The sequence below is a fragment of the Ranitomeya imitator genome, chromosome 4 (assembly GCF_032444005.1).
Source record: "Ranitomeya imitator isolate aRanImi1 chromosome 4, aRanImi1.pri, whole genome shotgun sequence".
Taxonomy (NCBI): domain Eukaryota; kingdom Metazoa; phylum Chordata; class Amphibia; order Anura; family Dendrobatidae; genus Ranitomeya; species Ranitomeya imitator.
In genome coordinates this window covers 513008783-513022727 of record NC_091285.1, presented here as the reverse complement: position 1 = coordinate 513022727, position 13945 = coordinate 513008783, and the positions used below count along the sequence as shown (strand labels likewise).

The following is a 13945-nucleotide window of genomic DNA, read 5'->3' as shown; positions in this document are numbered from 1 at the left end:
GGCTTGAGTTGGGATGAGGAGTAATAGAAGTTGGGAACTATAGGCTTCAGATAGGTAAGAACTACTTGAGGCACTGGTGGCCTCAGGGGAGTTTAGACTTGGGATGAGCTGTCCTGTGGGGGGGGGGGAGGGTTGTTGTGGGTATGTTGGGGATTCTTAAATTAAGAAAAGATGTATGTAATATATTGAAATGTGGATGAGAGAATGATGTTTTCTCTTTTTCTGTTTATTGTTAATAAAAATCTATTTAAATTAAAAAAAAAAAGATTTTTCTGTATTTTCATGACTATGAAAATTGTACATTCGCACTGAAGGCATCAAAACTATGAATTAACACATGTGGAATTATATACTAAACAAAAAAGTGTGAAACAACTGAAATTATGTCTTATATTCTAAGTTCTTCAAAGTAGCCACCTTTTGCTTTGATGACTGCTTTGCACACTCTTGGCATTCTCTTGATGAGCTTCAAGAGGTAGTCACCGGGAATGGTCTTCCAACAATCTTGAAGGAGTTCCCAGAGATGCTTAGCACTTGTTGGCCCTTTTGCCTTCACTCTGCGGTCCAGCTCACCCCAAACCATCTCGTTTGAGTGCAGGTCTGGTGACTGTGGAGGCCAGGTCATCTGGCGTAGCACCCCATCACTCTCCTTCTTGGTCAAATAGCCCTTACACAGCCTGGAGGTGTGTTTGGGGTCATTGTCCTGTTGAAAAATAAATGATGGTCCAACTAAACGCAAAGCGGATGGAATAGCATGCCGCCGCAAGATGCTGTAGTAGCCATGCTGGTTCAGTATGCCTTCAATTTTGAATAAATACCCAACAGTGTCACCAGGAAAGCACCCCCACACCATCACACCTCCTCCTCCATGCTTCACGGTGGGAACCAGGCATGTAGAGTCCATCCGTTCACCTTTTCTGCTTCGCACAAAGACACGGTGGTTGAACCAAAGATCTCAAATTTGGACTCAGACCAAAGCACAGATTTCCACTGGTCTAATGTCCATTCCTTGTGTTCTTTAGGCCAAACAAGTCTCTTCTGCTTGTTGCCTGTCCTTAGCAGTGGTTTCCTAGCAGCTATTTTACCATGATGGCCTTCTGCACAAAGTCTCCTCTTAACAGTTGTTGTAGAGATGTGTCTGCTGCTAGAACTCTGTGTGGCATTGACCTGGTCTCTAATCTGAGCTGCTGTTAACCTTCGATTACTGAGGCTGGTGACTTGGATAAACTTATCCTCAGAAGCAGAGGTGACTCTTGGTCTTCCTTTCCTGGGGCGGTCCTCATGTGAGCCAGTTTCTTTGTAGCGCTTGATGGTTTTTGCCACTGCCCTTGGGGACACTTTCAAAGTTTTCCCAATTTTTCAGACTGACTGACCTTCATTTCTTAAAGTAATGATGGCCACTTGTTTTTCTTTACTTAGCTGCTTTTTCTTGCCATAATACAAATTCTAACAGTCTATTCAGTAGGACTATCAGCTGTGTATCAACCAGACTTCTTCACAACACAACTGATGGTCCCAACACCATTTATAAGGCAAGAAATCCCACTTATTAAACCTGACAGGGCACACCTGTGAAGTGAAAACCATTTCCGGTGACTACCTCTTGAAGCTCATCAAGAGAATGCCAAGAGTGTGCAAAGCAGTCATCAAAGCAAAAGGTGGCTACTTTGAAGAACCTAGAATATGAGACATATTTTCAGTTGTTTCACACTTTTTTGTTAAGTATATACAGTGGGGCAAAAAAGTATTTATTTAGTCAGTCAGGAATAGTGCAAGTTCCACCACTTAAAAAGATGAGAGGCGTCTGTAATTTACATCATAGGTAGACCTCAACTATGGGAGACAAACTGAGAAAAAAAAATCCAGAAAATCACATTGTCTGTTTTTTTAACATTTTATTTGCATATTATGGTGGAAAATAAGTATTTGGTCAGAAACAAAATTTCATCTCAATACTTTGTAATATATCCTTTGTTAGCAATGACAGAGGTCAAACGTTTTCTGTAAGTCTTCACAAGGTTGCCACACACTGTTGTTCGTATGTTGGCCCATTCCTGCATGCAGATCTCCTCTAGAGCAGTGATGTTTTTGGCTTTTCGCTTGGCAACACGGACTTTCAACTCCCTCCAAAGGTTTCCTATAGGGTTGAGATCTGGAGACTGGCTAGGCCACTCCAGGACCTTGAAATGCTTCTTACGAAGCCACTCCTTCGTTGCCCTGGCGGTGTGCTTTGGATCATTGTCATGTTGAAAGACCTAGCCACGTTTCATCTTCAATGCCCTTGCTGATGGAAGGAGGTTTGCACTCAAAATCTCACGATACATGGCCCCATTCATTCTTTCATGTACCCGGATCAGTCGTCCTGGCCCCTTTGCAGAGAAACAGCCTCAAAGCATGATGTTTCCACCACCATGCTTTACAGTAGGCATGGTGTTTGATGGATGCAACTCAGTATTCTTTTTCCTCCAAACACGACAAGTTGTGTTTCTACCAAACAGTTCCAGTTTGGTTTCATCATACCATAGGACATTCTCCCAAAACTCCTCTGGATCATCCAAATGCTCTCTAGCAAACTTCAGAAGGGCCCGGACATGTACTGGCTTAAGCAATGGGACACGTCTGGCACTGCAGGATCTGAGTCCATGGTGGCGTAGTGTGTTACTTATGGTAGGCCTTGTTACATTGGTCCCAGCTCTCTGCAGTTCATTCACTAGGTCCCCCCGTGTGGTTCTGGGATTTTTGCTCACCGTTCTTGTGATCATTCTGACCCCACGGGGTGGGATTTTGCGTAGAGCCCCAGATCGAGGGAGATTATCAGGGGTCTTGCATGTCTTCCATTTTCTAATTATTGCTCCCACTGTTGATTTCTTCACTCCAAGCTGGTTGGCTATTGCAGATTCAGTCTTCCCAGCCTGGTGCAGGGCTACAATTTTGTTTCTGGTGTCCTTTGACAGCTCTTTGGTCTTCACCATAGTGGAGTTTGGAGTCAGACTGTTTGAGGGTGTGCACAGGTGTCTTTTTATACTGATAACAAGTTTAAACAGGTGCCATTACTACAGGTAATGAGTGGAGGAAATAGGAGACTCTTAAAGAAGAAGTTACAGGTCTGTGAGAGCCAGAAATCTTGATTGTTTGTTTCTGACCAAATACTTATTTTCCACCATAATATGCAAAAAAAATGATAAAAAAACAGACAATGTGATTTTCTGGATTTTTTTTATCAGTTTGTCTCCCATAGTTGAGGTCTACCTATGATGTAAATTACAGACGCCTCTCATCTTTTTAAGTGGTGGAACTTGCACTATTGCTGACTGACTAAATACTTTTTTGCCCCACTGTAATTCCACATGTGTTAATTCATAGTTTTGATGCCTTCAGTGTGAATGTACAATTTTCATAGTCATGAAAATACAGAAAAATCTTTAAATGAGAAGGTGTGTTTAAACTTTAGGTCTGTACTGTATATGTATATATATATATATATATATAAAAAAAAATCAAGAAAAATTTAAGGCAGCACTCCATAGATTTGTGGTGAAAAAAAATGTGGTTTTAATTTAAACCCACATGGCGTGGCAACGTTTTGACTCACACTAAGCCCTGAAAAACCACATTTGAAGTGCTGCTTTCATTTTTCTTTATCTGGATTGGGGCAAGTATAGGATGCTGAGGAGGCTTGAGCACCCGCTTATTGGTATTGTGCTATTCCATTTTTGTGTGTATATATATATATATATATATATATATATATATATATATATACAGTATATATATATACAGCAACATCTAAATACCATCAAAGGGTAAGACAGGTCCTGAAGAGCAAGCTCAATGGGAACAGTAAACTCCGTGCCATCAATACATATGCCCTGCCAGATATCAGATACCCTGCTGGCATAGTGTGCTGGCCAAAAGAAGAGATGGAAGCTGTAGATCTGAAGACGCGAAAGCTCCTCACAATGCATGGAGGTCTCCACCCTAAGTCCAACGCCCAAAGATTGTGTACCAACAGAAAGGAGGGTCGGTGAGGCTTGATAATCATCCAAGGCAGCCACCATCATGGATGAAACAAGGAGTATCCAGGAATACATCAGAAAAATGGCACCTAGAGATGAGATGCTGAGAGAAAGCCTAAGGCAGTAACAACAGATCTGGAAGAAAGAAGAGGAATATGAGGCGCCATGGTATAACAAACCGCTGTGAGTCGCCCGCCAGGGCAGTGGGGTAAACGGTACCGGGTCTGGTTGCACTTAAAGGGGATGTCACGTGGTTGCGACCCGGTCCGTGGCCCTGAGCGCACTGATTAAAAAGGGTAAGGTCTTTAAGGGGTTTTGTGAATAAAGTTTGTGTTCATGACTCCACCTGTGGTATTCGGTCAGAGGGGACTGATGCTGCTTAACGGGGTGCCCTGTGGTGTTGTTATGGCAGCTAAGATGGTATAACTTCCCACAGGTGAAGTAGGTCCTCAGGGCTCCCGATGTATGGATGAGGATGGTGCATGGTGCAGTAAGGAACGGAGGACACAGGTTTGCAGTCTCTTTACTTGGTTTACTGTAGCTTCAGGCAACCGCAGTCCAGGGCACCAGATCACAGGTACAGGCAGGGTCCAGCCGGCTTGGAAGCGAATCCAGAGTCTCCTTTACCAGGTGGAGATGAAAGCCTTCCTCAAAGCGCGGTGGAGTTGTAGTCCCTTACTGCCTATGGCTTCTGATAAGGTCCTCACAGTTCTTCTCTGTCCCCCATAAAGGTTAGGACACAAACCCGTAGGCCAGGTGGCTCAAGCCTTTTTACAGGGTCTCTATCATGACCCGGGCTCTATGTGCCACTGTGCCTCCTGGGTACTAGGGCGGACAGGTTACTTGTAATAATCCAGCTGTCCTGCTGGTTTGTGCTGTGCCTCCTAGAGTCCGACACAACCTCTGCGCTCAGCCAGAGGTAGCAAATTCGCTGCTCTGCTCCCCTGGTGTCACTCTCCTGTGCTTCCTTCTCCTGCACGCTCACTAAACAATATTCTTCCTTTCGTATTCTCTCTCTTTCCCCAGGAGCTGTAGCAACTCTGGCTATATGGCCCCTTCAGTCCTTTCGACACTCAAGGTCTGACAGCTCTCTACTCTGTCCTCTGACAGACTGACTAACTTCCTTTCCCTCCAGACCAGAATATAAGGAAGTTCCCCTTAATCCGGGTTCAGAGCTCCCCCTTCTGGCCTGGAGTGTGAACATGTGTGTATGTGATTACCTGATGAAAGATCTTTCATCGCTTCCAAGCGTGACATCACTCTCCCCATGAGGAAAGCAATGCTACTGTGACAACCAGGACTCTGTGGCGTCACAACTGCATGAGATGTACCATTAACAGATAGTAGAGGTGGCTGACATGGAGAAATCCTACCAATGGCAGGAGAAAGCTGGACTCCGAGACAGCACAGAGGCACTAATCATAGCGGCACAAGAACAAGCATTAAGTACCAGATCCACAGAAGCAGGAATCTACCACACAAGACAAGACCCAAAGTGCAGACTATGCAAAGAAACATCAGAAACCGTCCAACACATAGAGGCAAGATGCAAAATGCAAGCAGGAACAGCGTATACCGAATGCCACAACCAAGTAGCGGGAATTGTATATAGGAACAACTGCACAGCATATGTGCTAAGTCCCCCTAAGTTCAGATGGGAGACCCCAGAGAAAGTGGTGGAAAATGAAAGGGCTAAAATCTTGTGGGACTTCAAGATCCAAGCGGATAAGCAGGTGTTGGCTAACCAACCAGACATTGTGATAGTAGACAAGGATCAGAAGACAGCAATGATAATAGATGTGGCCGTGCCAAGTGACAGCAACATCAGAAAGAAGGAATATGAGAAGCTGGAGAACTGGAGAAGATGTGGAAGGTGAAGAAAACAATAATTCCAGTGGTGATAGGAGCACTTGAAGCAGTGACCTCTAAGTTGGAAGAATGGCTACAACAGATCCCAGGAGCAACATCTGAACTCTCTGTCCAGAAAAGCACAATGCTGGGAACAACTAAGATCCTGCCCAGAACTCTCAAACTCACTGGCCTCTGGTAGAGAACCTGAGAATGAGAAAGGACAACAAAGACCACCCCCATTGGGGGTGAGAAGGAAGTTTAGAAGCTTTTGGGGTTTTTTGTGACAAAGTCACTGGTGAAGTGAGGGAAGGGAGATACGTGTTACTGCGCATGATGGCATCAATTATGTAAAACCAGAATAGTTTCCTCCAGCACACCATGTGTTGGGGGATAAAATTAAAGTTATGTTATGGTCTGGTTTTAGTGAACATCCATAGAATGGGTACAAGGATGTCCACGTATCTTCCCTGCAGAGTCCTTACAGTACCTGTCTGATGTCAAGATGTCTGAGACCTGCTACTGCGCAGGCGCGGATGGCTCCATCTTGGAGGAGGAAATTTTTTTTTCTTCTCCAGCAAGATGGCGTCGCCAGCGCCTGTGCAATAGTAGCTCTCGGATCTCTATACACACTGATAGTTGTACAGGCGCAGTGGGCACCATTTTCAAATTGATTCTTTTTTTTTACACTTGCTCAATAACATCAAGAATACTTATTAACTGGACACTAAACATGTGATTATGCTGCAGCGCAGCTGTCACGGCCGGCACCTGCCGGCAGAAGCATTTTTGTTTTTTCTTCAGTATGTACAGATATTTATTATGCAAACTAGGGGGCAGGTCAGTGAGGGATCAGTGACCTGTCAGCAGTCTGCATTATGAATACCTAAGCAGAGCACCACACGAAGACCCCCCCACAAGCTGCCCCGGAGCACGGGCATATCATTAACTAAAAGCTGAAAATAAAGATTAAACAACAACCACTAGAAGGATTTGATCAACCAAGGTATAATTTTAATCAGTATAACGGCGCCTACCTGACACTGTGTGTATGTTACTGTGCACAATCCTGCTGACAGTTTCCCTTTAACTTTAGACCTTTTAGCGATCGTTTCATAAGTGTTCACAATAACAGTAATTTTGACCAGGGTTGCCCAAACTTTAATATGCCATTGTACATTGGAGTGAGCTACAGATCATATTGTTGACTGGCTGTGCCATAATCCAACATCTTATCAAGATTACTGCTAATGAGTTTGCTGGTAAAAACTGTCCATCTAACTGGCATTGTCCTAATTTATTTCTGTAGTCACTAGTGTTGAGCATTCCGATACTGCAAATATCGGGTATCGGACGATAATCGCTATTTTGGAATTCCGATACTGAGTTCCGATATTTTTGCAATATCGGATACCGGAATCGGAAGTTCCCATAGTGCAATGATGCACTATAATGGAGTGTGGGCGGAGACTGCGTGTGTGTGTGCGGGCGGGGTCTGTGCGTGACCGTGGGGGGTCTGTGCGTGCCTGCTGGGGCTCTGTGCGGCCTGCCGGGGCTCTGTGCGTCCTGCGAGGGCTCTGTGTGGGCTGCCGGGGGTCTGTGCAGGCATCGTCTGATGGGACTACAAGTCCCATCGGACGATGCCTGCAACGGTGACAGTGATTGACACATTAGCCAATGATGGGACAGTAGTAGTCCCATCATCCGACTAATGTGTTGAATGTAAAAAAAAAAAAAAACTACATACATGCTACATACATACTACATACATACTACATACTACATACATAGAATGTAAGTCCGCAAGGACAGGGTCCTCTCCCCTCTGTACCAGTCTGTCACTGTAAATTTGTTTACTGTAAACGATATCTATACCTCTGTATATAAACCCTTTCTCATGTACAGCACCATGGAATTAATGGTGCTATATAAATTAATAATAATAATAATAATAATAATAAAAATACTACATACATACTACATACACACTACATACATACAGTGGGGCAAAAAAGTATTTAGTCAGTCAGCAATAGTGCAAGTTCCACCACTTAAAAAGATGAGAGGCGTCTGTAATTTACATCATATGTAGACCTCAACTATGGGAGACAAACTGAGAAAAAAAAATCCAGAAAATCACATTGTCTGTTTTTTTATAATTTTTTTTGCATATTATGGTGGAAAATAAGTATTTGGTCAGAAACAAAATTTCATCTCAATACTTTGTAATATATCCTTTGTTGGCAATGACAGAGGTCAAACGTTTTCTGTAAGTCTTCACAAGGTTGCCATACACTGTTGTTGGTATGTTGGCCCATTCCTCCATGCAGATCTCCTCTAGAGCAGTGATGTTTTTGGCTATTCGCTTGGCAACACGGACTTTCAACTCCCTCCAAAGGTTTTCTATAGGGTTGAGATCTGGAGACTGGCTAGGCCACTCCAGGACCTTGAAATGCTTCTTACGAAGCCACTCCTTCATTGCCCTGGCGGTGTGCTTTGGATCATTGTCATGTTGAAAGACCCAGCCACGTTTCATCTTCAATGCCCTTGCTGATGGAAGGAGGTTTGCACTCAAAATCTCACGATACATGGCCCCATTCATTCTTTCATGTACCCGGATCAGTCGTCCTGGCCCCTTTGCAGAGAAACAGCCCCAAAGCATGATGTTTCCACCACCATCCTTTACAGTAGGTATGGTGTTTGATGGATGCAACTCAGTATTCTTTTTCCTCCAAACACGACAAGTTGTGTTTCTACCAAACAGTTCCAGTTTGGTTTCATCAGACCATAGGACATTCTCCCAAAACTCCTCTGGATCATCCAAATGCTCTCTAGCAAACTTCAGATGGGCCCAGACATGTACTGGCTTAAGCAGTGGGACACGTCTGGCACTGCAGGATCTGAGTCCATGGTGGCATAGTGTGTTACTTATGGTAGGCCTTGTTACATTGGTCCCAGCTCTCTGCAGTTCATTCACTAGGTCCCCCCGCATGGTTCTGGGATTTTTGCTCACCGTTCTTGGAGATCATTCTGACCCCACGGGGTGGGATTTTGTGTGGAGCCCCAGATCGAGGGAGATTATCAGTGGTCTTGTATGTCTTCCATTTTCTCATTATTGCTCCCACTGTTGATTTCTTCACTCCAAGCTGGTTGGCTATTGCAGATTCAGTCTTCCCAGCCTGGTGCAGGGCTACAATTTTGTTTCTGGTGTCCTTTGACAGCTCTTTGGTCTTCACCATAGTGGAGTTTGGAGTCAGACTGTTTGAGGGTGTGCACAGGTGTCTTTTTATACTGATAACAAGTTTAAACAGGTGCCATTACTACAGGTAATGAGTGGAGGAAAGAGGAGACTCTTAAAGAATAAGTTACAGGTCTGTGAGAGCCAGAAATCTTGATTGTTTGTTTCTGACCAAATACTTATTTTCCACCATAAAATGCAATTTTTTTTTAAAAAAAACAGACAATGTGATTTTCTGGATTTTTTTTTCTCAGTTTGTCTCCCATAGTTGAGGTCTACCTATGATGTAAATTACAGACGCCTCTCATCTTTTTAAGTGGTGGAACTTGCACTATTGCTGACTGACTAAATACTTTTTTGCCCCACTGTATATACATACATACTATATACATACTACATACTACATACATACTGCATACTACATACATACTATATACATACTACATACATACTACATACATACTACATGCATACTACATGCATACTACATGCATACTACATACATGTTACATACTACATACATACTACATGCATACTACATACATACTACATACATATATACATACATACATACTACATACATACATACCACATACATACTACATACATACTACATGCAATACATTCATACATTACATACAATACATACATATAGACATACAGTACATAAAACATAGAGTACATACTCACCATTACTTGTCACTTTGTTCTCCGAAGCCAGTGTCATCTGAAAAAAAGATTAAAATATCAAACAACCAATATACAGTACTCCCTGTCCGCAGAAATCCACGAGTGTCCCACAACGATCTCCCATGGAGAACGGCAGCATCAGCTGATGCAACTGCTCTCTAGGGGCTCCAGGAACACAATGACGGGAGAAAGGTATCCTTCCGCACTGTACTCCTCCGCCGCTGAAAAAAAAATTGTCCCTAGTCTCACTTTTGGCATTGCTGTGTGAGAAATTTTCCCACGCAGCAATTGCCATAAAGTGAGACTTTGTCCTAAGGTAACCTCTCAGTGATGCACTGCAGGAGCCATTGTCTCCTGTCAGTGTGTCACTGAGGGTCCTATAGAGCAGTGACATCACCCGATGTCACTGTTCTATAGGGGAGATCGTCGTGGGACACTCGTTATTAATTGGACTACGGCGGACAGGTAGTATACGGTTTATTATTTTACGTTTTTTGCAGGCGCTGAAGTATGGTAAGTATGGTTAAATGAAGAATATTAAAATACTTTTTTCCTAAAGTGTGTGTTTTATTAACCCTTTATTACTATTGGATTAATAATGGATAGGCGTTTTATTGACGCCTCTCCGTTATTAACCCGGCTTAATGTCACCTTACAATAGCAAGGTGACATTAACACCTTATTACCCCATTTCCCACTGCTACACGGGAGTGGGAAGAGAGGGGCTAAGTGCCAGAATTGGCGCATCTTATAGATGCGCCATTTCTGGGTGGCTGCAGACTGGTATTTGTAGCCGGGGGGGGGCAATATCCATGGCCCCTCTCTAGGCTATGAATATCAGCCCGCAGCTGTCTGCGTAGCCTTTCTGGCTATAAAATATAGGGGGACCCCACGTCATTTTTTGGGGGGTTCCCCCTATTTTAATAGCCAGTAAAGGCTGCGCAGACAGCTGCGGGCTGATATTCATAGCAGGCTACACGGTCGTCGGCTTTCCCCCATAGGGAAAGCCCACGCCGTTTTTTTCCGTTGTTTTTTAAATTCAACACTCATTAAGGAATCTTTCACACTTGCGTCGGTACGGGTCCGTCGCTATGCGTCGGGCCGACGTACCGATGCACGTTGTGAAATTTGTGCACGACGTGGGCAGCGGATGCAGTTGAAAAACTGCATCCGCTGCCCACGTCGTGCACAAATTTCACAACGTGCGTCGGTACATCAGCCTGACGCATAGCGATGGACCTGTACCAACGCAAGTGAGAGAGAGCAGAGAGCCCTGGCAAGCCTGCACAGAGCCCCGGCAGCCCGCACAGAGCCCCCGGCAGCCCGCACAGAGCCCCGGCAGCCCGCACAGAGCCCCGGCAGCCCGCACAGAGCCCCGACAGGCACGCACAGAGCCCCGGCAGGCCCACTCAGAGCCCCGGCAGGCACGCACAGAGCCCCGGCAGGCCGCACAGAGCCCCGGCAGGCACGCACAGAGCCCCGGCAGGCCCGCACAGAGCCCCGGCGGGCCGCACAGAGCCCCGGCAGGCCCGCACAGAGCCCCAGCAGGCCCGCACAGAGCCTCAGCAGCCCGCACAGAGCCCTGGCAGGCCGCACAGAACCCCGGCAGGCACGCACAGAGCCCCGGCAGGCACGCACAGAGCACTGGCAGGCACGCACAGACCCCCGAGATGCCCGTACAGATCCCCGGCAGGCCCGCACAGACCCCACCCGCACACACAGACACACACACACAGTGTCCGCCCACATACCGCCCACACTCTTCCTCCCTCCGGAACAGGATGTAGAAGGACAGAAAGGGCTTATCTACAACATTCCGATATTTGAGTCCCATTGACTTGCATTGGTATCGGGTATCGGTATCTGCGATATCTGATATATTTTGGATCATTCTCTGTGTGTGACGTATCTTGTGCTCACAGTTACTAGGTTTTTGCTACTTAATCTGATAGCAGCATATTGTAGAGTTTCCATGAGCTCTGTATAACCCTGACACTGACTGGCAGCTTTCACAGAAATCTACTATTCAGTAGTGTGAGTGAGGTTATACAGAGCTCAACATTCAGAGAACTGGTAGATTTGCAGCAGGTAAAACATGGATGTTATCAAAATGATAGAAAGCTGTGCAATAAATGACAAATTGCTTGAATCAGGGTCTCTGCCGCTACATCATGCTGCTCTCAGATGGGATTGTGAAAACCTAGTGACAGATTCCCTTTAAGGATACTTTTTTATCCAAATCTTATCCAAGTAAGGGAGATGGAACAATAGGTTATTAGGCTCACCTTATAGGGTTATGTGAGACACAACCACTACACATGTATAGATTCCAGCTGCTGCTTCCAGAGAGTTGTATACGAAATTTACTGTGGGCGATGGAAGTATCCAGTGCTGCTGGATAAATGATAAGCTAAGATGGAGAATGGATTATTGGTTTACTGTCAACGCTTTTCAGAATGACTCCAACTTCTTCTTCAGGACAACCACAAACCACCAAATGGTCCAAATGCCATCAGTTTTTCTGATACGTGGAGAGGAAAAAACCTTTCTCCACTTTCTCCTTTCTAATAATCCGTGAAAATCGGACTGCACTAGGATGTCATCCAATTTTTTTCACAGAACCATAGACAAGCATTGCAGATTGTGATCTGATACTTGGATCAAAATCGGACTTGTCTCCGTCATTTTCTGTGGACTTCCCTATCTGGGAAAATCATGGACATTTGAATGGCCCCATAGATTATCACCGGTATGAGTGTTATCTGTGAAATCCACAGAAAGCACTCGGATGCAAAAAAAACAGATGAGGCTTTACAGTGGCATCAAAGTCAGACAGTCCTGGGTTTAGAATAGTTTTGTAAAGTTTCTAACCGCTCAGGCCAGTCATTTAGTATTAAAGGATTTTAAAAGGGTAACATTTTTTGCCAAACTCACGTGCACATGTTTGACATTTTGTGGATTTGACAAGACATATATATTCTATTCCTGCCATACAAATATGTCGGAAAAATTACCCTTCATAAAAGTGCTACACAAGTTAGACCACTGCTGTCAGAGTATCCAAGAGACTTGTGCAAAAGTCCAATCCTTCTGTATTATTTCAAAACACTCTTTTTCGGCGATTCCTTTGCATCTCTCTTCATACTGCACCCACACACACAAATGATACACCATTTGAAAGGTAAACTTGCCCCTTCAGCAAAAAAAAATAGCCAAACAAACCACACATCCACAATGTGATCACAAAATACACTTTAAACATAAATTTTCATAAACCTGTAGTAAGGAAAAATGACCTGCAGGTGGCACCACACTACCCCAAAGCATACTAATACAAAGCTGAAACAAATCCTAACCTTGAGAGCTTTCCAGCTTGCCGAACTCCTTGCCCAGCCGATTTCAGGCAGGTACATATAAAATATTTGCTACATATGTGGAAGTAGAATAAAAGTAAAACTTTACCTGTTTAAGACTTCAGCTTTAAAACTGAAGATATAAATGAATTCAGCCTAACAGGGACCGGACAGGTTCTGAACCATCAAATTTTCCGTATTATTGGACATTCATTGAAAAGTCTATCTTCCTTCTAAGGCGGCAGCTTATTGGTGACCTGGAGTCACCTCTGGTTCCAAGTAAAAAACTGCAGCGTTGACATAACTCAGATTGTACATTGTTTCCTGATGGGAGAGATTGGTGGAAACAACCTTGCAAAAATTGAAAAAAAGGGTAAAATAATCTGCAGATATTACTTTTTTTTTACAATGGTGTAAATATGCTCAGTTATGGGGTCAATTCTCCTTCATAATTTTTACTATCAAAGTGGCACTGCTATACAAGGAGCTGCTCCGTTCATATACATAGGACTGTGTTGCACTTCCCTACACTTCAGATAGATGACACTGCTGCTGTGGAGGGAAAAAAAAGCTGCTGCCCCTGTTCCTTTGCAAGGTCCTGGCAATCAGACCCCTTCTGATCAGTAAGTAGAATACCATTATGCTTAATGTTGGGAGATCTCCTTTAGGCTGGAGTCCCACACAACATATAAAAAAATCGGTCAGTTTTACACGGACGAGAATCGTAGAAATGTTCCCTGAACAGTGATCAGTATGTCATCCGTGTACAGTGCGAGGATACGATTTTCTCGCATGTAAGC

General features: G+C 44.3%; 1 protein-coding gene across 4 annotated transcripts in view; it reads right to left on the bottom strand.

The window, feature by feature from the left end:
• Positions 1–13945, bottom strand: part of TM6SF1 (transmembrane 6 superfamily member 1) — a 148668-nt gene that overhangs the window by 134055 nt on the left and 668 nt on the right. The window contains exon 2 of one of the 4 annotated variants that reach the window (XM_069766091.1): positions 9793–9829. The exons of the other annotated variants lie outside the window; for them this stretch is intronic. The gene's annotated coding sequence lies outside the window, so the exon portion shown is untranslated. The remainder of the gene's footprint in view (positions 1–9792; positions 9830–13945) is intronic. 4 annotated transcript variants of the gene reach the window in all.